Here is a 25,807-nt window from a genome sequence, read left to right as displayed (position 1 = left end):
CTTAAGACTTAAATCAAGTTTTCGTGTGGATCAACGTTGGAGGGTGAACACTTGGGCACCTAGTGAAAATTCTGCATATTGGATTAGCGTTAGAGGTATTCTTCTATTTCTGCATTTATATTATATTATTTGATTGCTTCCATTAAGGTGATCTTGGCTTATAAGGGTTTTATGTTAAGAAACTTTATCAAGAAATTTTTAAAATTCCTAACTTCTGCTGTGCATTATAACATGCTAAAATCCTTCAGTGGTATCAGAGCCATCCTTAATTGGTTTAATCAAATAATTATGTATGATGTATGATTATTAATTTACTATGAGATAGTAATGTCATATGCTTAGAGAAATGCTGAAATGTATGATTAATATATGATATGTTATGTAATAAAATATCATGATATGAAATTTTCCATATGAAAATATGTTGAAGCATGTTAATTAATTGCTTATGATTTATACATGCTATGAGATAGCCATGATGCATAATCGTTTATTTTAGACATGTTAAATGTATGTTACAATTAAAGAATGTGCTAGAGACTAGTAAGCCCTCAATAAAAATTATATTAAGTCATAGTGTTGAAAAACTTTGAGCTAACCCATTCTAGAACAATTAATCTAATTGGTGTCTAAGGAAAGCACTAAAGGTGGTTACTTAATTAGGACCTTACTCTCTGAGTAAGGGGAGCCTCCCACCTGCTTACCTGGCCAATTGTTTGATTGCCTATTATGGATAAGCTTAATATTGATATAACACTATTGATAGCCTTCCTTCATGCCTCGATATTATTATGTCAAGATCCATGCTAGTTTGTTGTGTTAACACAAGACTTGCAATGGGGACTGATGTTATACTGTCTTGGTGCATTAAGATGCTTATGGCATATTTTAATATATATTGCCTTGTTGTGCAACCACAAAGGCAATATTATTCGAATATGACTATATGGAAATGAAGGGTTTGACTTAACTAAAATATTATTGTTTGTTGTGCTAACACAAGGCAATAAGTATTTTAAGAGGACAAGATAAAGTTGAGAATTGCATGAGATGCAATTGGAAAGAGTTTCCTACCTTTGAACTCATAAGAGTTTGTTGTGTAAACACAAGGCTTTTTATGATGAATTAGGATCTCAACCCTACTAAGAAAAATTATATTTTCACGTTTATCATAGGAGAGGGCTATGATATTCGATAAAAATAGTAGGAGACAAATTAGATTAAAGTCTTTATCTAGTTGCAAACATGTCATCATGATTGGTCTGCTTATATTAGTTTTGTTCTTGCATATGTAGAATTATTAAATGGCTTCTTCACTTTCACTAAGAGGCATCTTAGATGCCAACAAGTTGACCGGACCAAACTATGTGGACTGGTTGAGGAATTTAAAGATAGTACTCACTCAGGAGAAAATTTCCTATATACTTGAAACTCCTGATCTTGGAGATCTAGGGGATGATGCTACAGAAGAGGAGGTTGCCACATATAAGATGTGGAAAAATGACAGTGTGACTGTCAAATGTATCATACTTGCCTCTATGAACAATGAATTACAGAGGCAACATGAAGGCATGGACACTCAATCCATACTTCTCAATTTAAAAGAGTTGTATGGAGAACAAAGCAGGACTGCTAGGTATGAGATATCTAAGCAGTTGTTCCGTGCTAGAATGAATGAAGGAACTCCAGTGCAAAACCATGTTCTTATGGTTATAGACTTGATCACCAGATTAAGTCAATTAGGTTTTGCTATGGATAGTGAGCTCAGTCAGGATTTGATCCTGCAATCACTGCCTGATTCATTCTCTCAGTTTGTTGTGAACTTTCACATGAACAAGCTGAACACCTCCCTGCCCGAGCTGTTAAATATACTCAAAACAGCTGAAGGGCATATTAGGAAGGATAAAGGTCCACTCCTTCTTATAAATAGCACCTCTATGAGGAAATCGGAAAATAAGGGTTCTAAGAAACGATTGAACCCCAAGAGTAGCATCAAAAAGAAAAAAGGAAAGAAAAACTCCGGATCAAGTACCTGTTTTCATTGCGGCAAAGCTGGCCACTGGAAAAGGAATTGCAAGAGTTTTCTTGCAAGTATGAAGACCGATGCAAGAGTTGCATCAAAAGGTATGTTTATGTTACATGCCAACTTGTCATTAAGTTCTTCAAATTCAAATTCATGGGTATTGGATACCGGCTGTGGTTTTCACATTTGCAAATCTTTGCATGGACTACAGAAAATTAAAATTTTGAAGAAAGGTGACTTCGAGCTGTATGGCGCTGGAGGAGAGTCCATCCAGGCTGAAGCTGTTGGAACCTACAACTTGGAATTGCCTTCGGAAAAGCTCCTACAATTAGAAGATTGTTATTATATGCCCAAAATTATTAGAAATGTAATTTCCATTCCTTTGTTGTTAAAGAAAGGTTTTGAAATTAATGGAAAGGGCAATGGTTGCTCTATTTATTTTTCTAATAAGCATCTTTGCAATGGCATTATGGAAAATGGTCTTCTAGTTTTATTACTTAATGACAATGTCTTTCATATTAATAAAAGCAATAAAAGAAAGAGAGAGGAAGTGAATAATACCCTCCTTTGGCATTGCCGACTTGGTCACATAAGTGAATCAAGAATCAACAAGTTATACAAAGAAGAGTTCTTTGATCCTTATGATTATGAATCATTAGGAACTTGTGAATCTTGTCTTATGGGAAAAATGACTAAGTCTCCATTCACTGGACATGGAGAAAGGGCAAGTGAGTTATTAGGACTTATACATACAGATGTATGTGGTCCTATGACAACTCCAGCTAGAGGTGGATACTCTTACTTCATCACATTCACTGATGATTTATCAAGTTTCGGATTTGTGTATCTTATGAAATATAAATACGAAGCCTTTGATAAGTTTAAAGAGTATCAAAGTATGGTTGAAAAACAAACCGGAAAGTGTATTAAAATCCTTCGATCTGATCGAGGAGGTGAATACCTTTCTAGTGAATTTTTAAATCATCTTAAAGAAAAGGGCATTCTCTCTGAATGGACACCTCCGTATACGCCACAACTAAATGGTGTAGCTGAACAGAGGAATCGTACTCTATTAGATATGGTAAGGTCCATGATGTGCTTTACAGATCTTCCTATTTCCTTCTGGGGTTATGCCTTAGAAACTGCTACATATGTGCTAAACAGGATACCTTCAAAATCTGTATCTAGTACTCCATATGAGATATGGAGAGATAGAAAACCCAATCTTAAATATTTTAAAATATGGGGCTGCCAAGCATATGTCAAAAGAAATTTTGGACATAAGCTAAGTGCTAGATCAGATAAATGTACATTTATAGGTTATTCCAAAGAAAGTATTGGATATCTCTTCTATCACCCTACTGAACAAAAGGTATTTGTTAGTAGGCATGCCACTTTCTTAGAAAAAGAATTTATCTTAGAAAAGGGCAGTGAAAGAAGAATTGAACTTAATGAAGTTCAAGACCTACAAATAGAAACACAAGAAATTCTTCAACCAGATGTACCCATTGATGAAGTACAACCACAACACACATCTCCTCTCCAAAGGTCAGATAGAGTGCGAAATGCACCTAAGAGGTATGGGTTTATCATTGAGAATGATGAAGCCCACATCGTCGAAAATGATGATCCTCTAACCTATTCGGAAGCTATCATGAGTAATGACTCTAACAAATGGTTAGAAGCTATGAAATCCGAAATAGACTCTATGTATACCAACCAAGTATGGACTTTGGTTGATGCACCAGAAGGTGTAAACCCTATAGGTTGCAAATGGGTCTATAAGAAGAAGATTGGAGCAGATGGCCAAGTAGAAACCTACAAGGCTAGATTAGTGGCAAAAGGTTTCAGGCAAAAGCAAGGAATTGACTATGATGAAACTTTTTCACCAGTTGCCATGCTTAAATCTATTCGGATTTTGCTTGCAATAGCTGCATACTATGATTATGAAATTTGGCAGATGGATGTCAAAACCGCCTTCCTTAATGGTTATCTTGAGGAAGAGGTTTACATGACACAGCCAGAAGGATTTGTCTCAAGTGGGAGAGCAAATCAAGTATGCAAGCTTAAGAGATCCATTTATGGATTAAAGCAAGCATTGAGGAGTTAGAACATCCGTTTTGATACAACAGTCAAAGAGTTTGGTTTTATCAAAAATGTGGATGAACCATGTGTGTACAAGAAGACTAGTGGGAGTGCCGTTGTCTTCTTAATATTGTATGTAGATGACATACTAATCATTGAAAACGATATTCCAATGTTACAATCGGTCAAGACTTGGCTATCAAAAAGCTTTTCCATGAAAGACTTGGGAGAAGCATCCTATATACTTGGTATAAAGATCTATAGGGATAGATCTAAAAGGATGTTAGGCTTGTCCCAATCTAAGTACATAGATCGTGTGCTGAAAAGATTCAGCATGGAAGGAAGTAAAAGAGGTTACTTACCTATGAGTCAAGGCATACGTCTCTCTAAGAAGATGTCTCCTAAGACATCTGAAGAAAGGAATAGAATGAATTCTATTCCCTATGCTTCGGCAGTAGGATCAATTATGTATGCTATGCTATGTACTAGGCCTGATGTTGCTTATGCCTTAGGCATAACAAGCAGATTCCAGGCTGATCTAGGAGAAAATCATTGGATAGCTGTGAAAAATATTCTTAAGTACTTAAGAAGGACTAAAGATATTTTTCTAATTTATGGAGGATCTGAGTTGAAACTAGAAGGATTTTCTGATTCTAGTTTTCAATCAGATCCAGATGATAGCAAGTCCACTTCAGGGTATGTCTTTATCCTAAATGGTGGTGCAGTGAGCTGGAAGAGTTCCAAGCAGCAAATTGTAGCTGACTCAACTACTGAGGCAGAATACATCGCTGTAAGTGAAGCCGCTAAGGAAGCTGTCTGGATGAAGAAGTTCATCGCTGAGTTAGGAGTAGTTCCTGAGATTGCTGGACCAGTTTCAGTTTATTGTGACAACACTGTTGCTGAGTTAGAATACATCGCTGAGTTAGAATACATCGCTGTTGCTCAAGCAAAGGAACCAAGATCTCATCACAAATCCAAGCACATTCTAAGACGCTTCCACCTCGTTCGAGAGATCGTCGAGAGACAAGACATAGTCATTGAATGAGTAGACACAAAGAACAACTTAGCAGACCCGTTCACTAAAGCTCTACCACAACAGCAGTTCGATCGCCACCTCGATTGTATGGGGATAAAATATAAGAGCGATTGGCTTTAGTGCAAGTGGGAGATTGAAAGAGTAGATGCCCTACAAGCCAATCGCAATATGTATTGCGAAAGGTTTTTTCTTTTGATTTGTCCAAATCATGTACATGACATTTAAATATGAATAAAGGCGTTATGTTTTATCATATGCTGTTGATTATATTTATGATAAACTCCTTAGATTAGGGCAATGGTTTTAAGACTATGATGAGATCATACTAGTGAGACTTAAAATCCTAAAATCCTAATCTTAAATATTCCCAGTCATTGGTACATTGAGTCGGGGATCAATGATTACCGGAAAGACTGGCATGTCTTATGTATGCTCGATGCAGAGGATGATTGATCTCACAATCATTTGTGTGGAGACACTAATACAAAGATGTGGGTGCTCATTAGAGGAATGAGTTCACTGAATTGACCTACAAAGAGAAATCTTATGAAGTCTTACTTACATGTCAAAAGATGATTCTCTTAGTGGGAGTTGTGCAACTGATCCTATGACCTGAGATCACCATGGTATCTTGTGCACATGAACCCATATTTTGGTTTACACTCATTCATGACAATAAGTTATGTACGAGGTCTTCTGGATATGGTGAATTGTGTACGAAGATTATGAGTAGGTCAACAAGGAATTAATCACTTCTAGTAAGAGAAGATAGCATCCTATTTATTCTAATCATATGATAATTCAGGAAGCCTTTGATCAAAGCAGAATGAAAATTAGAAAGAGTTTCTACTATTTCATTATTTGAATTATTATTAAAAGATTGAGAAAAATATGAATATGAAATTGAGTTTGACATATATTCATACTCATATACATATTTGGGATGCAGTTTGATTAAAGGATTGAATTGCATGGTAACTTGCCACTGAAGGGTATTTTTGGTATTTCCACCAAATTCCATATTTTCCGGGTAGACATGACACGTTGCTAGACGTCAATCTTGTCTTATAGGTTTGATCGAATTAAAGAGTTTAATTCGATCACCAATTAGAAAGGATTCTAATTGTTAAGTTTGGGTTCGCGCAGTTTGGACTTAAATCGATTAGAAAAGTTCTAATCAAGTTGGGTCAACTTGCACTCACACCTATTGCTGGCTAAGTATGGAACCCAATGGGTCACACACAAGAAAACTTATTAAGGGTCTAATTGGATTAGATCATGTTTGCAAGATAGACATCCTAGCAGGTGTTGCAAACCCTTAGCTCTTGATTCGAATTGAATTCGAATCTGATTCTTAATTGATCTAATTTGATTAGATCATCTTCTAATATGGGTTAGCCAAGAGTTGGCACCTAATTGGCTTGGTTTGAGTCTAATTGGATTAGATTTAATAAATCATTCAATCTAGACCGTTAGATCTTGATCTACCGTTGGATGAAGACATAATGGAGAGTTGGTTTAACCCAATTGGATTGGGTTAGAGGATGGCTATCATAATTGACCATTGGATCTTAATCCCACCATTGGATGAAGACATAATGGGTCAAGTAAATGGCGCCTTGCATTGGAGCCCTTGGATCATCATCATGAAAGATCAAGAGGTGAGGCATGATGGACATGTGATTAGCATGTGATGTTGACTTGGTCAAAATATGGCACCACATGAAAGGACATATCATTTGATACACCTCTTCACTTGATCTGCACCTCCTCTTATTTGATATGGCCCTTAAATGATGTCCTTTCATGAAAGGATGTGTGGATGGGATGCATCCCTTGGAGATGCATCCCTACACCTATTATAAATAGGCTAGTACTCCATGGGTTTCATCATTCCAACTCCACCCCACTCTTCTCTTCTTTCTTTCTTATATTAGTTTCTTTCTTTCTAGCATTGCTTCTAGTGTGTCCTAAGCCAAGACAAGGTGGTCTTCTTTAGGACAAAAGGATTAGAAGTAATTTTAGAAGGTTAAAGAAAAATAGAAAGAAAGGAAAGCAAGCCATTAGAGTTCTTTAAGAATTCTGCATTAAGGATCAAAGTCTTTGGAGCTTAAGACTTAAATCAAGTTTTCGTGTGGATCAACGTTGGAGGGTGAACACTTGGGCACCTAGTGGAAATTCTGCATATTGGATTAGCGTTAGAGGTATTCTTCTATTTCTGCATTTATATTATATTATTTGATTGCTTCCATTAAGGTGATCTTGGCTTATAAGGGTTTTATGTTAAGAAACTTTATCAAGAAATTTTTAAAATTCCTAACTTCTGCTGTGCATTATAACATGCTAAAATCCTTCAGGTGGTGTGCCAGCCTACTAGATATGGAGGTTTGGGGGTGCAGTCACTGTTGGTACGGAGGGAGGCTTTAGTGGCTCGTCATGCTGCGAGGTATGTCTTGGAGCCTGATAGTATGTAGTCCTCTCTGATGAGGGCCAAGTATGGGGCTTTGGTTGCTGGTGTGAGAGCTGGGCGCCGCCACTCTCTGGTATGGCGGGAGATGTGCGCCAGAGCTGGGAGGGTTCTACCGGAGATCAGATGGGCTATAGGTGATGGTCGCTCCGTTGATGTCTTGGAGGATTGTTGGGTGACTGCAGTGCCGATCAGTCGTATGCCGACCTTGGTGGACTCGGTGCGTCTTGCGGGCCGGAGGGTCAGTGACCTGTTGGATCCAGACGAGGGCGGTTGGAGGGAGGGGCTGGTACGTGAGGTGTTTGGGGCGCAGCTGGCTGCGACGATTTTGGGTCTTCCGGTGCCTTCTCAGGGGGAGTCAGACAGGTTGGTATGGGTGCCGTCGGGCCGATCACAGGTGCGAGCGAGGGATCTATACGCCCTCTTCAGTAGAGAGTCACCTAGACGGATGGAGGGAGGCTGGATTTGGAGGATGCGGATTCATCCACGGGTGGCGCTATTCATCTGGAAGGTGGCCTGGGGCTGCCTTCCCACCAGGAGTGTGCTAGTCAGGCGGGGCATGAGGGTTCCTCAGGAGTGTGTGGTGTGTCCGGACATGGAGGAGACCATTCAGCATGTGCTTTTGCAGTGCCCCAGGGCTCGAGAGATATGGAGGTCTTCGCCAGCGCCTGTTCCTCACTCCGTAGGGACGACACAGGATTTCATACAGTTACTGCGGGCTTCGGTTCGGAGCCCTAGGTTGGTGGAGGAGGGCATTATTAGGGCATACCTGGCCTACCATATCTGGTTGGACCGGAATGCCCGTTTGTTCGAGGGCAGGAGGCTCTCGGCGAGGATGGTGGCAGAGAGAGCTGTGCTTCAGGCTGGGGAGGTTTTCTCTTGCTTTGGCGAGTCTTCACTTGGGATGACTAGGGACATCTGGGATACCCGCAGTGCTGTTTTAGCGCCCAGGTTTGCCATTGTGTCTTGGGTACCCCCACCCCCTGGTTATCTTAAAGTGAATTTTGATGGTAGTGTGGCGACGGACAGGAGGTCGGGAGGGGCTGGATTTGTTATCCGGGACCATTTTGGGAGTATGGTGGCAGCAGGAGGCTGGGGCACGACGGGGCTCACAGTCGTTGGGGCAGAGTTGTGGGCTGCTTGGGCGGGCATGTCCTATGCGCGGCGGGTGCTTGGGGCTAGCCGGCTGTACCTTGAGGGGGATTCCTCCATTGTCATAGATTGGATCCGGGGTGCTGATAGGTATGGAGACGGACATCCGCTCATTCAGGAGACCCGCAGACTGGCAAGGGAGATGACGAGTTTCAGGCCGTGCACATTTTCTGGGAGACGAACAGGGCTGCTGACTGGGTCGCCTCCCATGTTGCACGACATTCTGGGGAGCTCCACTGGACGTCCACAGTGGAGTTACCGCCACATTTGTATTTTTTACTTTCTTCTGATTAGGCAGGATGTACTCACGTTAGAGCTATATGAATTGCCGTTTTGACCAAAAAAAAAAAAAAAAAAAAGAACGGGAAGCAGACCCATTAAATAAAATTTTCCTCCACCAGTCCCCACCCCCACTTGACGGTCCCCATAAATAACCACCAAGGGCTCAGACACATACACTCATCACACCAAAACCCAAACTCCCATCCCATTCTCACCACTCTCTCTCTCTCTCTCTCTCTCTCTCTCTGTGTGTGTGTGTGTGTGTGTGTGTGTGTGTGTGTGTGAAGGTTCTCATGGGCAAACTCTTTTCGATCTCCATTCTTCTTCTCTTATTCATCAGCACCATCACTCCCTCCTCAGCCAAGGATGGAGAACGCTACAGTTTCCTCCAGAGTCAAAAGCCGGCGACGCCGCCGGTGCGCCAGAAGCTGAGCCACCTGCGGCTATTCTTGCACGACGTCGTGAGCGGGCCGGATCCGAGCGCCGTTAGGGTGGCCCAGGCGGCCTCGGCCAACCAGTCGGCGACAAGATTCGGCACGTTGGTCATGATCGACGACGCGCTGACCGTTGGCCCTGAGCTCACTTCAAAGCTAGTGGGCCGGGCCCAGGGTTTCTACGCGCTGGCATCCAAGGAGGAGATAGGCCTGCTGATGTCCATGAACTTTGCCTTCACCGAAGGCAAGTACAATGGAAGCACGGTGATCATATTGGGCCGGAATACGGTGTCCTCGGAGGTGATCGAGATGCCGGTGATCGGGGGAAGTGGGCTTTTCCGGTTGGCCCAGGGTTATGCCCAGGCCCGGACGCACACCTTCAATCTTAAGACTGGTGATGCTGTGGTGGAGTACAATGTTTTCGTCATGCACTACTGATTTAGAGGTTGGTTTTCTGATTTAGTTTGTGTCCTCTCTATGGCGTTGGTTGCAAGGTGATCTTCATGATGTGGTTTTGGTTTTGGCTCTTTTCTTTTTCATTCAATGGATGTCATTGTCGGTGTCCCCTGGCTCTACTCAATGCTACAAGCCATGGAGAGTGGAATCATTGCTCAGAAAAATAAAAAGTTGGAACGAGAGCAAAGTTATCGTACATGTGAACAGCTTTTTCAAACCTACTACTCTTTTTCCCAAACCTACTTTAGGTAACAACTAACAACCGCTATATCATTATTAGAGCTGTTATAGCTTGTACACGAGGGTTCGTATAATACTAGTAGTACTTGCGGTAGGCCTAATCCAATCCATATGTTAGAAAGAAGAGAGAATTCTAACTCATTGTATAGGCTCCTGTTCTGCTTTTTTTTTCTTTTTTTTCGTGAGGGTGAAATCTAGTTTGCCAATGTTTCGATTCAAGGGGGCGCGTGCCTGAAAGGCTAGAACATGTTCAGTCCTCTCTATTTTGGGAAATATAATTTTAGATCATTGGTTGTCCTTTGGGTAAATGATTAGTACCATTTCTCTTACGAACTAGATAGATTTCGGATACTTATATATCATTAAGAAACTCAAATAACATATTCTAGCTAAATTTATTAGATGCAACCTTATGTTGCTGCAAACGGGCTATTAGATGAAACCTCATGTTGCTTTCGGTAGCAACATATGTGATTGGAGAGAGGCCAATGCATCTCTTGTGGGACGGGCTCATTAAGGGTAGGTGAGAGCAAGAGGGACCAGTGATACCTCCACATTTCGGTCATGGCAGTCTCCAAGAGCACCCACAACAAAGCTACAAAAGCTGATTACCTCTTACAACTCCATAATCCCAGAGTAGGTGGTCCGAGTGGTCTCCTGGAACGTTGTGGCCTTTCCAAATTGGTTCATATGTTTGCAGTTAAAACGAATCTCTTAAAAATCTATTCATGTGTCGGTGCGAAAATCCGTACCTTAACAAAATCTCCAAGTATTAACCACATTTTAAGAGAGAATCTAGACAAAAAAATGTTTTATATAGACTTGAATAAGACTACCAATAATGAAGCAAAAAGAAACAAATTTTATTCATAACGGCAGCAAACAACAATGACCACGACAAGAATAACAAGAAAACAAGATAGCAACTACTTCCTTTTTTCAATTTTTATGATACAACGGCAAACCATACCATACGCATATGAGTGCACCTGTAAGAGTCAAAAACCAAAAGTCGACGAAGGAGTGAGGGAGCAGCGTCCGTGCCCTCCCAACAAAATTCTTCTGAGTGGTGCGCCGCATAGGAGGCAACACTGTTTGCCTTCCGATAGATATGGGTAGCTCGGAATGCCATCAGCCCACTCACAATCTTACATATATCCAACAAAGCAGATGCCTATCCGAATGTCTGTGCCTATCAACACTCTTCTGAATCCAATCAATCACCATGGCCGCATCGCCCTCAAGCTGAATACAAGTCGCCCCTAGGACCGATTTGGCAAAAACAATGTCCTCCCATACAGCTCTCAGCTCTGCACCATTGACTGATTCATCGAAGACATGCCGGCCGCAATGAGCTTAGACTCATGATCCCTGATCACAAAGCCCACTCCACCTCTATCTCTATTGTCAACGATACTGCCATCAAAGTCAACCTTGAGAAAGCAAGGAGATAGGGGTGAAGTAAAGCCCTGCCCGCCACTATCCTCGAGTGCATACTTCTACCCTCAAAAATTTGGGTATTTTAGTCTAGCCTTATATGATAGGCCACATAGGCACATCTAATATTCCACTCCAGAGTGCTTGGTCGCCACCGAGCTCCCTTCAGCTGGCTTAAGAAGTCCTCTACTTAAGTCACTACCTGCGGTGAGTTCATGATCCTACCCCACACCTAAGCTGCATGGGGGCATCTAAATAGAACATAATTGATAATTAGCAAGGACCTACAAAAGATAATTAAATATTATTATTTTTTTGAAATAACTGATGTGATATAGCATCTGTCGAATGGGACTCGTCCCATAAAGTGGTCCAATTAACATTACACCAATTGGGATAATTAGACTTGTATTATTTGCTGTACTCTAGTTGGAGGTGCCGACCCATGGCCGGATTAGTTTTCAAAACATTTTCCTTGCATCCATGCTTTTTATTTAAGAGTTACCATAGCTGTTGTTGTTGTGTCGTCGTCACAGCATTCAATGTGATAGATTTCATGGAAGATTCAGTCTTTTGCTTCAGTATTCGCAGTCCTCTCGCGGAGGTTTGGGCTTACACAGTCTGTAAGAATCAAGCCAACTGGGCCTGACTTAGCCCAAAGTCGGCAGGCCCAACCGCCGCGGCCGTTAGACGGTTGTAACTGACGAACGGCCGATCGTTACCCTCCCTCTCTGGGGCTTAAAAAACCCTCGATTCCACTCCACCTCCATCCATCTTCTTATTCCTCCTCCATCTTCGTCCCTTCTCCTGCTTGAGCTGACTGTGCCCTCGCTTGTGCCGCCGGGGTCGAGGTGCAACGCCTCATCGGAGCAAGGTAAGGCCTTCCATACCCTTCGCATTTCCTTCTCTTGTCTCCCCCTCCTTCCGATCGATCGACAATGGCTGGAATCCGGCAAAGGGCCGCCGGAATAAGGAAAAAGAAGAAGAAGAAGAAGAAAAAGAAGAAGAAGAAGAGAAGGGGGGAGAGCATATCTGGTGGTTCCACCCTACCGCCCGCCGGCCCTCGGCCGCGCCACCGTCGGGCTAGAGGCCTCCTTCCCCTTCTCTGTCTTAGGTGGGGTGGGCTCTCGCCCTTCCCCCTCCAGTTTCACGGGGAAGAAAAGAGGGGAGGGCGATGAAGGAGAAGAAAAGAAGAAAAGAAAAGAAGAAAAGAAGAAAAGAGGAAGAAGAAAAGAGAAAAAGGAGAAAAAAAAAAAAAAAGGGAAGGGGGGGGGGGGGGGGGGGGGGTGTAGGGAGAGAGAGAAATGTCCATCCTTGGTGCAAGCATTCTCTCTTTACTAGATTTGTATATCCAAATCCGGCTTACCCAATCAGAACTTGAAGCCGGCTCAAATTCATTTCGAATTGTTTTTTTTAAAAAGGTAAATAGCAAGTAATTTATTTTAAACAGTTTTGTGCAGCGGAGCTATCCAACTGAATCTAAAAATTTTTGGACGAACAGAGGTAAATAATTTTGGCATAAATCTTATTAATTTTAAATTATTGATTAATTTTTAGTAAGAAAAATTATGAATTATATTTGATATGATTGATCTTGCATTTTTTTAAAAGTTTAAACCCAAGCATACGGTTGAAAATAATCCATATTTTTGGTCAAATAGCATCTTTACTGAATACTTTGTTGTAAATGATCTACATATGATTTATGAAAAATTGCATAAAAATGATATATGTGGCATAATTAGAATACTTAATAGTAAATGACTTATGGTTATGTAAAATTTCATATATGGCATAATTATTTAAAGTTTTGCGATGCCATTTAACATTTTCAACCTACTTATTAAAGTATTATTTGTGAAATATTTTATAAGCTCTCAGATAACTATGACTGCCTCTAGAAATGGAGGCCAATCGACACCTTAGAGCTAGCATCTAAAGAAAACGGCCCTCAGCCAATGGGTTAAAGTTAGTAACGAATGTAAACTATAAAATCTTGTCGATTACGAAAACAGCCATATTATGGGTTATAGTGACCATAGCGTGAATATCTGCGAGCAAGATTTTGAAGCTAAATGTTAGAAGAATAATTTATGCATTTATTTGCAAAATGAACTTGAAGCTTGTTTGTGGAAAATAAATGATTTATGCATGCATGAGTTCCTTTTTGACTTGTTTTAATATATGTGTTATGAATGCTTATTTTGGATTGTCTCTTATTTTCTTTAAATGATATATTGACATGGAAAAACCCATACTTGATCTGGTAAGATGGTGCATAGTTACTTACTGAACTCCAAAGCTCATTTGTCTCTTTATATTTTTTTAAGATAAATAAAGTTGCTAGGAGCGGAAAAGAATAAATGAATGAAGGTTGAAAAAATAAAGCTTAAAGCATAGTTACAAGCTGTCATAGAAGTAGCGATGACTATAAATTTTGGGTTGTAGTTTTCAATATTCAAATATTTGATTTAGATACAAGTTGGACAAATTTTATCATGTTATATGAAAGAATATTGTTATTATGGGCTTTGTGTTATTGTGGGCAACACCCTACAGTCGGTGAGCAGCCAATGGCTGGAAGTCAAGGAGAGTCTGATTCCCTTATTTTTGGATCTTTTTTTTGGATTTCCTCACCAATCAGCCGCCACCGCTGGCCATCGCCACCGCCATTGCCACTACCGCCGAACTGTTGCAGTCACCATCATCAGCCACCCCTCTTTTCTTTGTTGTTGCAATGGGAGAAGAAAGAAGAAAAGAACAAGGGAAGAAAAAGAAGAGAAGAGGATGAGAGAGAGAAAGAGAGCTATCCTCTCTCATTTTCTCTCTCTCTCCACTTTCTTTTTCCACTTTCTCTCTCTACCTTCCCTCTCCTCTCTCCACTTTCTCTCTACCTTCTCTTTCCTCTCTCCACTTTCTCTCTCCACCTTCTCTCTCCTCTCTACTTTCTCTCTCTAGAATGTCCAAGGAACCCAGTATCGGGTCGTGTTGACTTGATCTACGAACCCGAGTTAACCTTGTAAAGGGCACAGTTCTGCTCTGGTGCCCGGGCTACCTACTGGACTGATCATCCTAGCCTTGTTGAATGTCCTTAAAACCTTCATTGATGAACCATGTTGGCTAATCTAAGCCTTGATCGAGTTTATGCCCTATGATTTGTTGATCGAGTTGCTCGGTCCTAAACCATCCGGAACCATCGAACACTGTCACTCGACCAACTCTCTCTCTCTCTCTCTCTCCTTTCTTATTTATTTCAAATGGAAATTAATCTCGCTTTTAATATTGTTAATAGGGTTGACTGAATCACCTAGTGAAGTTTGACGGCTTAAGGCGAAACAGGTAAGTAAATCTTATACTTCTTACTAGTTTTTGAACTGTAAGATCTAGTAGATCTTGTACTTTTTATAATCATGTCTTTCATGCATAAAATCTGCTTGTGAAAATATCACACTTTTCTTAAAATTTTGGATTAGCATTTGTATCATGAAAATCAGGCTTTATTATGAAATAAAGTTTCATTAATATTCTAATGAAAATAGCTCTGTTATGAATCTGATCATATCATTTAGTATTTTTCATTTTTTTATGTGTATGTTTTAAGAAAAAAATAAGTGTTTTATCATATAATCTGATCATGAATTTCAATCGACGCCTTGGAGCTAGCATCCAACGAAAACGGCCTTCTGCTAATGGATTAAAGTTGGTGACAAATATGAACTATAAAATCTTGTCGATTACGAAGACAACCCTGTTACAGGTTATAGTGACCATAACACAAATATATGTGAGCAATATTTTGAATTTCGTGATAGGATTACATAACATGAAAAACGATTTATGAAATTATTGATGAAAGATGGATGATTTGTTCATGCATGATTTGCTATATAACCTGTTTTTAATATACTATGTATGAAATGATTATTTTGGAATACCTGTTATTTTTCTTCAATGATGCATTAGCATGAAAAACTTATGCTTGATCTAGTAAGATAGTGAAAGGTTTACTCATTGAGCTGTGTCGCTCGTATACCTTTATTTTTATTTTTCTCTCGCTAGATGAATAGGATCAGTAGGGACAGAAGATGGTCTAGACGTGGAGTTGGTGCTAGCACGCTTGACAATTTTGTAGAAAAATTTTAGTATTTTAAATTGACTACAAATTTATAGTTAATGATTTTCTGAATATTAAGGATTATAGGCTTAGTATTTATGTTTGGATTTAGAAGCTTTGAATTAATATTGGTTTTTATTTAATAAATAATGAAATTGGATTCATATTTATTCTATTATATTTGAGATGAATTTGAAAACTAAATGAAACGTTTGGCTTCGTGTTATCGTGGGCCGTACTCTTCGATAGTATGGCCATATCACGCGCGGAATCTAGCCGGGGCGTGACAAATCTTTCTATGAATTCCTCACCATCTGGATCATTTGGCCACGGGGTGTAATTCAGTAGCATCCGGACTCGGTGGAGACGCCCTTGTGAACCAGGTAGGTCTCACACGGCCACCAATACTTCGTCTTTTGTTTCACTGCTCAGCGACAAGCCGTCCATGCAAACAAAAAGGCGGTACCGTCCGAGGCATAAAACAAACTGTTATGTTATGAATCTAATCCAACTGAAGGTAACTCCCACAGAGACACAGTGAAAAGGAGCCTCAGCATCTACCGAGGAAGAAAAGTATCAAATAAAGACACCGGTCTGCTTAAAGATCAACACTCAAAAATGAAAAGAAGAAGACCTACAGCTAATTATTTCTTCAAGCGGCACTTCAACTATTAAGTTCAGTTCAGTAGTGCAGCACGTAAGCATTGTACTCAACAATGGCATCCCCCGTGTTGGGATCCAACCAGTGGGTTTGGGCCTAAGCATAGACCCGGGCGAATCGGAACAGCCCGCTCCCTCCGACCACCGGCATCTCCCGTACCCGGTGAAGCACCGGTTCCGTCCGAGCACGGTGAGCACGCTGCCGTTGTACTTCCCCTCTGTGAACACCAAGTTCATGACCATGAGCAGGCCCAGCTCCTGCTGGGCCGCAAATGAATACATCCCCTAAGCCCGGCCCACGGGTTTCGAAGTCGGCTCCGGCCCCTCCGTCAGCAAATCATCCATCATGACGATCTTGCCGAAGCTCGATGGCAAAGGCATGACTGGATCGGTGACCGGCACCGCCGTCGCCTTGCGGCCGCTCACTACGTCATGGAAGAAGAAGTGGAGGTGGCTTACCTTCTGCCTTAGCTTCATGTGGGCTGGTTTGGAGAAATGGGCCTGGGTTTTTGCATTAGTTAGGCCGCAAGTGGGGAGGAAGAGGGATGGGAGGAGCATGCCAAAAAGAAGAGATGAAATGGTTGTGGTGATGGTAGCCATTTTTCTGCCAATGCGTGGAGGGCATGGAATAAGCTAAGATGGAAGCTATATTTATAGAGGAAAACGATGGGGGCAAAGACAAATGAAGTGCAATAATGAGTGTAGTAAAATTCGTGACACAAACTAATTGGCTCAGCGGGAGCTTTGGTTCCATGGAGGTAATAGGGAACAGCCAACTCAGCACCCAAAAGTATGGGAATAAGCCATGGTCCCACCATGTGTAGGATTATGTGACAGGATTGGATTCACTGGAACTTGCTGTTTTCTGTTACATATAGCTCCTGGTCTCAAGCTCTCAATCAGTGCGGCAGTTAGCACTTGGAAACACCGTTGCCTTTATTTATTCCATTCAGAGGTCTCCAAGTCTGTTAAACGGGGACAGTGGGATAAAATTAATTCACCGGGGAAAAAGAAACCAACGTCGTGGACCCGTCAACGCTACTATTAAGTGAAAATTATGCACAATCACATCTATCATAATATAACATGCATGCACGATATTAAATATCACAGTATGGTCGTCCTCAACCGCCATGACCTCCTCCTTGATTACCAGACTTACAGTGCCTTCTGATATATTACAGTTGCCAGAATCAAGTACAATCTCGTCTATTATAGTATGTACGGTATTAGATATCATAGTTATTGCATATTGCATGCATAATCTTGATATATCAACTTAGATCAATCTCTAAAAATTATGGAGTCTGATTGTTATATTCAAATTTAGTATTTATATCAAATCATAAAATTTTGTTATTGTATTATACTATATTTGGCCTCTAGTATCTTTCTCATAACCATAAAATTTTATTATATATTTTACTATATCTATGAGCTCAATTTGAATATAAAGCACACTAGTGCTATGAACAATATATGTAATTTAAATCATATTTTTAATACAAATTTCTCAACTACGGTGTTTAAAGAATCCATATTTGACTTTGCTTAGCTACCACGCTTTAAAGGACTCTCATGCGGGGACTTCTGCTTAGATGAGGAAGAGAGTGTTCGGGAGAGAACTTTGAAAAGCAGCACGATGAAAAAGAAATCAGAGAGAGTCTAAAGGAAGCATAAAACAATTGAAGGTTGAGAATGTTTGGGAGAAACCTCCCCACCCTACCTTCCGGCATTTTTATTACTTTAGGATCGTACAAAATTAATGTTCTGTGGGTACAAAATCATTTTTTTTATTTTCTTGGGTGAAATCATTACATGGTGGAATAAGGCCATTTGGGAATTCAAAGGAGTCATCATACATGTAATAGTTCGTGTTATTTATTATGTCCGAAGGTTAAATATCTTAAGTGGCAAACTTTGGCACCCAAAGGTGCGGCTTGCTTTGAAGGCAGGTATAACCAAGCATTCGAGAGTTGATTCAAAGCAAGATTTTGTGCCTGGAATTTGGCATATTGGAGTATCAAACACAACTCTTAAGTGTTATAGAGGAGATCTCTTTTCTTTTATGATGAGGCACTCACATTATATGCACTTAAAATATATCTACCAGATTGAAATAACCAATACAAACCATCAACTAGTTATGTCTCACATCCCATGAAGGTGCCATGATGTTTGATGCCAACATTTAAACTAAACACCAAACTGTAACCATTGATTGCTAGAATTAGTCGGGCAAGAGAAAGATTGTAGTATCATGAGGTTACGTCTCACGGGTGATAATCAACCTTTTTTTTTCAATAAATCGGATGATTTAAGTTAATTGAGCATAAATACATCCATGGGAATGAAAAATAAAATATTACAAAATTAAATAGGAAGATCTGTTGAAAAAACCTATAATGTAGATCTCATATAATTTGCCGCATAAAATGTCATCCGATCAGTTGCACTATTAGCTTCTCTATAAATATGTGAAATCTCAATTTATAGTAGTGAATGCATCATCGCCAACAATCCAATGGAAAAAGTCTTCTGTCAGTAGGAGGTGAATTAGAAAGATATCTAATAATTGTTATAGAGTCTTCGTCTAAATAAACCTGTGAAACCCTTAATGTATATATAACATAATTTAGATCTTTCCAAGCTGCACATAACTCCACCATTGGAATTGTAGTATCAAAAATTCTAACACCGTCTGCAACTGGCGGTGCACTTAGCACTTCATATAATAAAGTCTGCTCCACAAATGCACCCTTTTTTTTTCATGACAGTCCCATTAAAATTGAACTTGAGGAAATAGAAGGGTGATGGTGTTGCTGAATTGATATATAATTGCTCGAGTTTAAAGATAATAGAAAACAAAAAAAGGGTAAAATAAAACTGGTACTATTCAACCAAGGAATAACAAGGATGGTAGCACTCCCAAAGCTGTGGCTTCTTCTCTCTCTCGCTCCCAGTAATGTGGAAGATGTACGCAGAGAACGCGCGTTTAAGCCAAGTCAGGTTCTACTTTAATCTTTTCTAGGTGACCCATTTTCTACTCGTTTTAGGTCCCAATTATTGTGGACGAAGAGTAGCAGGGACCACTAACAAATGCAGAAGAATAATGTGGGAGATCCGTGGGCATGTGTTTAGTTCTATATCAGTTATTTGCCCAAGAGATCTTGGGTATTTATACAGGTCTAAAAAATCTAAAAAATACCTTCGAGCTAACTATTTTGGATGAAATCATAGATTGTTACAAATAGTATCAGAGTAAATCCAGCCTATAACTCATGTGGACTAGGGAACATTGCAGCAAAGGCTCATTGAGGCTGACCACGGGCCGATCGTAATGCTTGTAATTAGATTTGAATGGATTTAAACTCTTAACCTGACGCTATTTTGGGTGAGGTCTTAAGCTGTTACATAATGCCATGGTAACTCAGAAAAACCACCAAAAAAATTCACTCAACTGTCTCTCCCACCATTCACATTCTTCTTTGCTTCCATTATTTTGCCACAATTCACGGCGCAAATACAAAAACAGCACACCAGCTGAATGATTTTGCTAGTTACATTTTTTAGTTATGAAAGCATGTGTCAATGGCTCAGCTGTTTTCTCTTATGAGACGAACCACATGGAAATTCTATGATACAGAAGGAAAGATGAGAAAGTCCTCCTCCTTAATTTAACATATTGCTTGGCTAATCAAATATAAAAAAAAATACAGAATTCTATAACTTTTGGGTAATTAACTTCAGCAATTTGAATGATCTAGTAGATTTTTGCATTAGCCATACCTAGCAAGAGCCATAACTCAGGAGAGAGTCGTATCTTGGAGCACTTTGGATTTGTATGGTTGATAGGGCTGTAATCACTTCCTTTCCTTCTTAAAAAAAATTATAAAGACTATTTTGTAAGCAAAAAATTATCAAGTTTTATTTAGAGCATAATTTCATGATATTTTGAAAACTTAAAAAATATAGTATGCTGGACATATGTGTTGGATTTTTAAAGTTTCAAACTACTTTGTTCCGACAAGGAAATCGTTATTATGATTTTTGTTTTGATAAGATGAATGATAAACATTCCTATTGGATGCCATCAATTCTGAGACATCAAGCCTAGTATTCAATATTGACCTATTATTGGGTCCAAAAACTGAAATGAGGAACATGTCAGATGATGACCTCTAAAGGAACTCACAAATGATGGTAAATTCACTACTAACTCTTGTTACAATTTCATCAACAGCTGCAGGATTTTCTTCCCCTACTACAATGTGAATATACATTGTCAGGTCCGGAGTGAATATATTTTTTGAATTTTTGTCAGAAAATCTTCTTCATTGGCTTCGGTCTTATACAAAAACTCTTCAGTGTTTTTAGCTCTGGGGAAATCTGTGCACCGAGGTTACTTGACAGCTATAGATTGCTATTGAACCACTTGTTACCCTTGATGCAGACTGAAAGGAGCAGGCTACCCTCTGCCCTCCTATTCTTCTCATGCCTTAACTCTGTATATATCTACAAGCTTTGTCTTCTTTTATTACCATCTCAATAAATCTGGGGAAAGCAATTCACTTCCTCCATTACCCTTCAGAAAAAAGACAAACCTTTAAACCATTTTACTATGGAAGGACTCCGATTCTTGCTCCATACTTATATTCGTTGGGCAACCAAGTCATGTCGATCGACTTTCTCAGGAAAGCTAGCTTTGTCTAGAATTTAAGCTTTCGAAAGGTAGCTGAGTGGGCCATGTACGAAATGCTGATATGCCTAAAGGATCTAATTTAGGCTTGATTTAAGTATAAGAATTCATACCATCAGAAAATCTTCCAAGTTAATGGCAAAATGCTGTCTCCATTGTCTTCCTAAGAAGTCATGTATTATTGGTGCAAAATAGGCCTATACTTGATCCTCCAGAGCTCCAAAGACTATGGCTCTCAATCAGATTAATTGGTTTCATACAAGGAAAGATTAACTTAAAAGTTCAGACTTGATTTATGACCAGATTACCAATTTGAGACCCATCTTACCTAATACCAAGTCAAAAGTATACTTCTTGACATTTTTTTTAAAAAAAATTCAGTGTTTTTTTATTCTTATTTTAGCCGGTAGTTAATAGAAGTGAGCCTTCTATGCCAACCACTCCAAAAATGTCCTGTGGGTAAAAAAAAAAAAAAAGCTGCCTAGAGTACTCTACTATTTTTTATTTTATTTTATTTTATTTTTGGATATGGCCGTATTTGAAGGGTACGAAATATTTATTTTAGAGAAAAAAACAATCGAAGTGTTACTTGCATTCCCAACTCCCAAGCCATGCCCTTCCTCAGTTAAAGATCATGGGGAAAGTTTCACCCCCACCAACCCAGGCGCTTTTAAATAGACAAAATAACGGGAAGCAGACCCATTAAATAAAATTTTCCTCCACCAGTCCCCACCCCCACCTGACGGTCCCCATAAATAACCACCAAGGGCTCAGACACATACACTCATCACACCAAAACCCAAACTCCCATCCCATTCTCACCATTCTCTCTCTCTCTCTCTCTCTCTCTCTCTCTCTCTCTCTCTCTCTCTCTCTCTCTCTGTGTGTGTGTGTGTGTGAAGGTTCTCATGGGCAAACTCTTTTCGATCGCCATTCTTCTTCTCTTATTCATCAGCACCATCACTCCCTCCTCAGCCAAGGATGGAGAACGCTACAGTTTCCTCCAGAGTCAAAAGCCGGCGACGCCGCCGGTGCGCCAGAAGCTGAGCCACCTGCGGCTATTCTTGCACGACGTCGTGAGCGGGCCGGATCCGAGCACCGTCAGGGTGGCCCAGGCGGCCTCGGCCAACAAGTCGGCGACCTCGTTCGGCACGTTGGTCATGATCGACGACGCGCTGACCGTCGGCCCTGAGGCCACTTCAAAGCTAGTGGGCCGGGCCCAGGGTTTCTATTGTTTCGCGTCCAAGGAGGAGGCGGGCCTGCTGATGTCCATGAACTTTGCCTTCACCGACGGCAAGTACAATGGTAGCACGGTTACCATATTGGGCCGGTATACGGCATTGTCGAAGGTGAGGGAGATGCCGGTGATCGGGGGAAGTGGGCTTTTTCGGTTGGCCCAGGGTTATGCCCAGGCCCGGACGCACACCTTCAATCTTAAGACTGGTGATGCTGTGGTGGAGTACAATGTTTTCGTCATGCACTACTGATTTAGAGGTTGGTTTTCTGATTTAGTTTGTGTCCTCTCAATGGCGTTGGTTGCAAGGTGATCTTCATGATGTGGTTTTGGTTTTGGCTCTTTTCTTTTTCATTCAATGGATGTCATTGTCGGTGTCCCCTGGCTCTACTCAATGCTACAGGCCATGGAGAGTGGAATCATTGCTCAGAAAAATAAAAAGTTGGAACGAGAGCAAAGTAATCGTAAAATTCTTTACATGTGGACAGCTTTTTCAAACCTACTACTTTTTTTTTGGGGTCAAATCCTGCTACTTTTTTCCCCAAACCTACTTTAGGTAGCAACCGCTATATCATTATTAGGGCTGTTATCACAGGAGGGTTCGCATAAAAGTAGTAGTACTTGCGGTAGGCTCCTGTTCTGCTTCTTTTTTTTTTTTTTTTTCGTGAGGGTGAAATCTAGTTTGCCAATGTTTCGATTCAAGGGGGTGCGTGCCTGAAAGGCTAGAACATATGTTCGGTCCTCTCTATTTTGGGAAATATAATTTTAGATCATTGGTTGTCCTTTGGGTAGATGATTAGTACCATTTTTTCTACGAACTAGATAGATTTTGGATACTTATATATTGTTAAGAAATTCAAATAACATATCCTAGCTAAATTTATTAGATGAAACCTTATGTTGCTGCAAACGGGCTATCAGAACCTACAAATAATGTTGCTTTCGGTAGCAACATATGTGATTGGAGAGAGGCCAATGCATCTCTTGTGGGACGGGCTCATTAAGGGTAGGTGAGAGCAAGAGGGACCAGTGATACCTCCAGATTTCGGTCATGGCAGTCTCCAAGAGCACCCACAACAAAGCTACAAAAGCTGATTACCTCTTACAACTCCATAATCCCAGAGTAGGTGGTCCGAGTGGTCTCCTGGAACGTCGTGGCCTTTCCAAATTGGTTCATATGTTTGCAGTTAAAACGAATCTCTTAAAAATCTATTCATGCGTCGGTGCGAAAATCCGTACCTTAACAAAACCTCCAAGTATTAACCACATTTTAAGAAAGAGAATCTAGACAAAAAATGTTTCATATAGACTTGAATAAGACTACCAATAATGAAGCAAGAGGAAACAAATTTTTATGATACAACGGCAAACCATACCATACTCATATGAGTGCACTTGTAAGAGTCAAAAACCAAAAGACGATGAAGGGGTGAGGGAGCAGCGTCCGTGCCCTCCCAACAAAATTCTTCTGAGTGGTGCGCCGCATAGGAGGCAACACTGTTTGCCTTCCGATAGATATGGGTAGCTCGGAATGCCATCAGCCCACTCACAATCTTACATATATCCAACAAAGCAGATGCCTATCCGAACGTCTGTGCCTATCAACACTCTTCTGAATCCAATCAATCACCATGGCCGCATCGCCCTCAAGCTGAATACAAGTCGCCCCTAGGATCCATTTGGCAAAGACAATGTCCTCCCATGCAGCTCTCAGCTCTGCACCATTGACTGATTCATCGAAGACATGCCGGCCGCAATGAGCTTAGACTCATGATCCCTGATCACAAAGCCCACTCTACCTCTATCCCACTCATGATCCCAGTCTTTTGCTTCAGCATTCGTAGTCCTCTCGCGGAGGTTTGGGCTTACACAGTCTGTAAGAATCAAGCCAACTGGGCCTGACTTAGACCAGTCGGCAGGCCCAACCGCCGCGGCCGCTAGACGGTTGTAACTGACGAACGGCCGATCGTTACCCTCCCTCTCTGCGGCTTAAAAAACCCTCGATTCCACTCCACCTCCATCCATCTTCTCATTCCTCCTCCATCTTCCTCCCTTCTCCTGCTTGAGCTGACTGTGCCCTCGCTTGTGCCGCCGGGGACGAGGTGCAACGCCTCATCGGAGCAAGGTAAGGCCTTCCATACCCTTCGCATTTCCTTCTCTTGTCTCCCCCTCCTTCCGATCGATCGACAATGGCTGGAATCCGGCAAAGGGCCGCCGGAATAAGGAAAAAGAAGAAGAAGAAGAAAAAGAAGAAGAAGAAGAGAAGGGGGGAGAGCATATCCGGTGGTTCCACCCTACCGCCCGCAGGCCCTCGGCCGCGCCACCGTCGGGCTAGAGGCCACCTTCCCCTTCTCTGTCTTAGGTGGGGTGGGCTCTCGCCCTTCCCCCTCCAGTTTCACGGGGAAGAAAAGAGGGGAGGGCGATGAAGGAGAAGAAAAGAAGAACAAAAAGAAGAAGAAAAGAGGAAGAAGAAAAGAGAAAAGGAGAAAAAAAAAAGGGAGGGAGAGAGAGAAATGTCCATCCATGGTGCAAGCATTCTCTCTTTACTAGATTTGTATATCCAAATCCGACTTACCCAATCAGAACTTGAAGCCTGCTCAAACCCATTTCGAATTATTTTTAAAAAAAAAGGTAAATAGCAAGTAATTTATTTTAAACAGTTTTGTGCAGCGGAGTTATCCAACTGAACCTAGAGATCTTTGGAAGAACAGAGGTAAATAACTTTGGCATAAATTTTATAATTTTAAATTATTGATTAATTTTTAGTAAGAAAAATTATAAATTATATTTGACATGATTGATCTTGCATTTTTTTAAAAATTTAAACCCAAGCATACGGTTGAAAATAATCCATATTTTTGGTCAAATAGCATCTTTTACTGAATACTTTGTTGTAAATGATCTACATATGATTTATAAAAAATTGCATGAAAATGATATATGTGACATAATTAGAATACTTAATGATAAATGACTTATGATTATGTAAAATTTCATATATGGCATGATTAGTTAAAGTTTTGCGATGTCATTTAACATTTTCAACCTACTTATTAAGGTATGATTTATGAAATATTTTATAAGCTCTCAGATAGCTATGACTGCCTCTAGAAATGGAGGCCAATCAACACCCTAGAGCTAGCATCTAAAGAAGATGGCCCTCAGCCAATAGGTTAAAGTTAGTAATGAATGTGAACTATAATCTTGTCGATTATGAAAACGGCCATATCATGGGTTATAGTAACCGTAGCACGAATATCTGTGAGCAAGGTTTTGAACTATAATATGGCTAAATGGTATAAGAATAATTTATGCATTTATTTGTAAAATGAACTTGAAGCTTGCTTGTGGAAAATAAATGATTTATGCATGCATGAGTTCCTTTATGACTTGTTTTAATATATGTGTTATGAATGCTTATTTTGGATTGTCTGTTATTTTCTTTAAATGATACATTGACATGGAAAAACCCATGCTTGATCTGGTAA

At 40.5% G+C, this 25,807-nt stretch overlaps 3 pseudogenes across 2 annotated transcripts; 2 read left to right on the top strand and 1 right to left on the bottom strand.

The window, feature by feature from the left end:
- Positions 1-9,216: 9,216 nt before the first annotated feature.
- LOC120112107 (dirigent protein 22 pseudogene) lies at positions 9,217-10,131 on the top strand (annotated as a pseudogene). Its single transcript, XR_016398193.1, has 2 exons — positions 9,217-9,278; positions 9,323-10,131. The product of XR_016398193.1 is annotated as a dirigent protein 22 pseudogene (transcript).
- Positions 10,132-16,408: 6,277 nt separating this feature from the next.
- Positions 16,409-16,982, bottom strand: LOC120112248 (dirigent protein 22 pseudogene; annotated as a pseudogene).
- Positions 16,983-21,858: 4,876 nt separating this feature from the next.
- LOC103719973 (dirigent protein 22 pseudogene) lies at positions 21,859-22,796 on the top strand (annotated as a pseudogene). Its single transcript, XR_015972619.2, has one exon. The product of XR_015972619.2 is annotated as a dirigent protein 22 pseudogene (transcript).
- The last annotated feature ends 3,011 nt before the right edge of the window (positions 22,797-25,807 follow it).

This window comes from Phoenix dactylifera, chromosome 13 (assembly GCF_051530095.1).
Source record: "Phoenix dactylifera cultivar Ajwa chromosome 13, Ajwa_hap1_PhDact_Kaust_v1.1, whole genome shotgun sequence".
NCBI lineage: Eukaryota > Viridiplantae > Streptophyta > Magnoliopsida > Arecales > Arecaceae > Phoenix > Phoenix dactylifera.
This window is presented reverse-complemented; position numbering and strand designations above follow the sequence as displayed.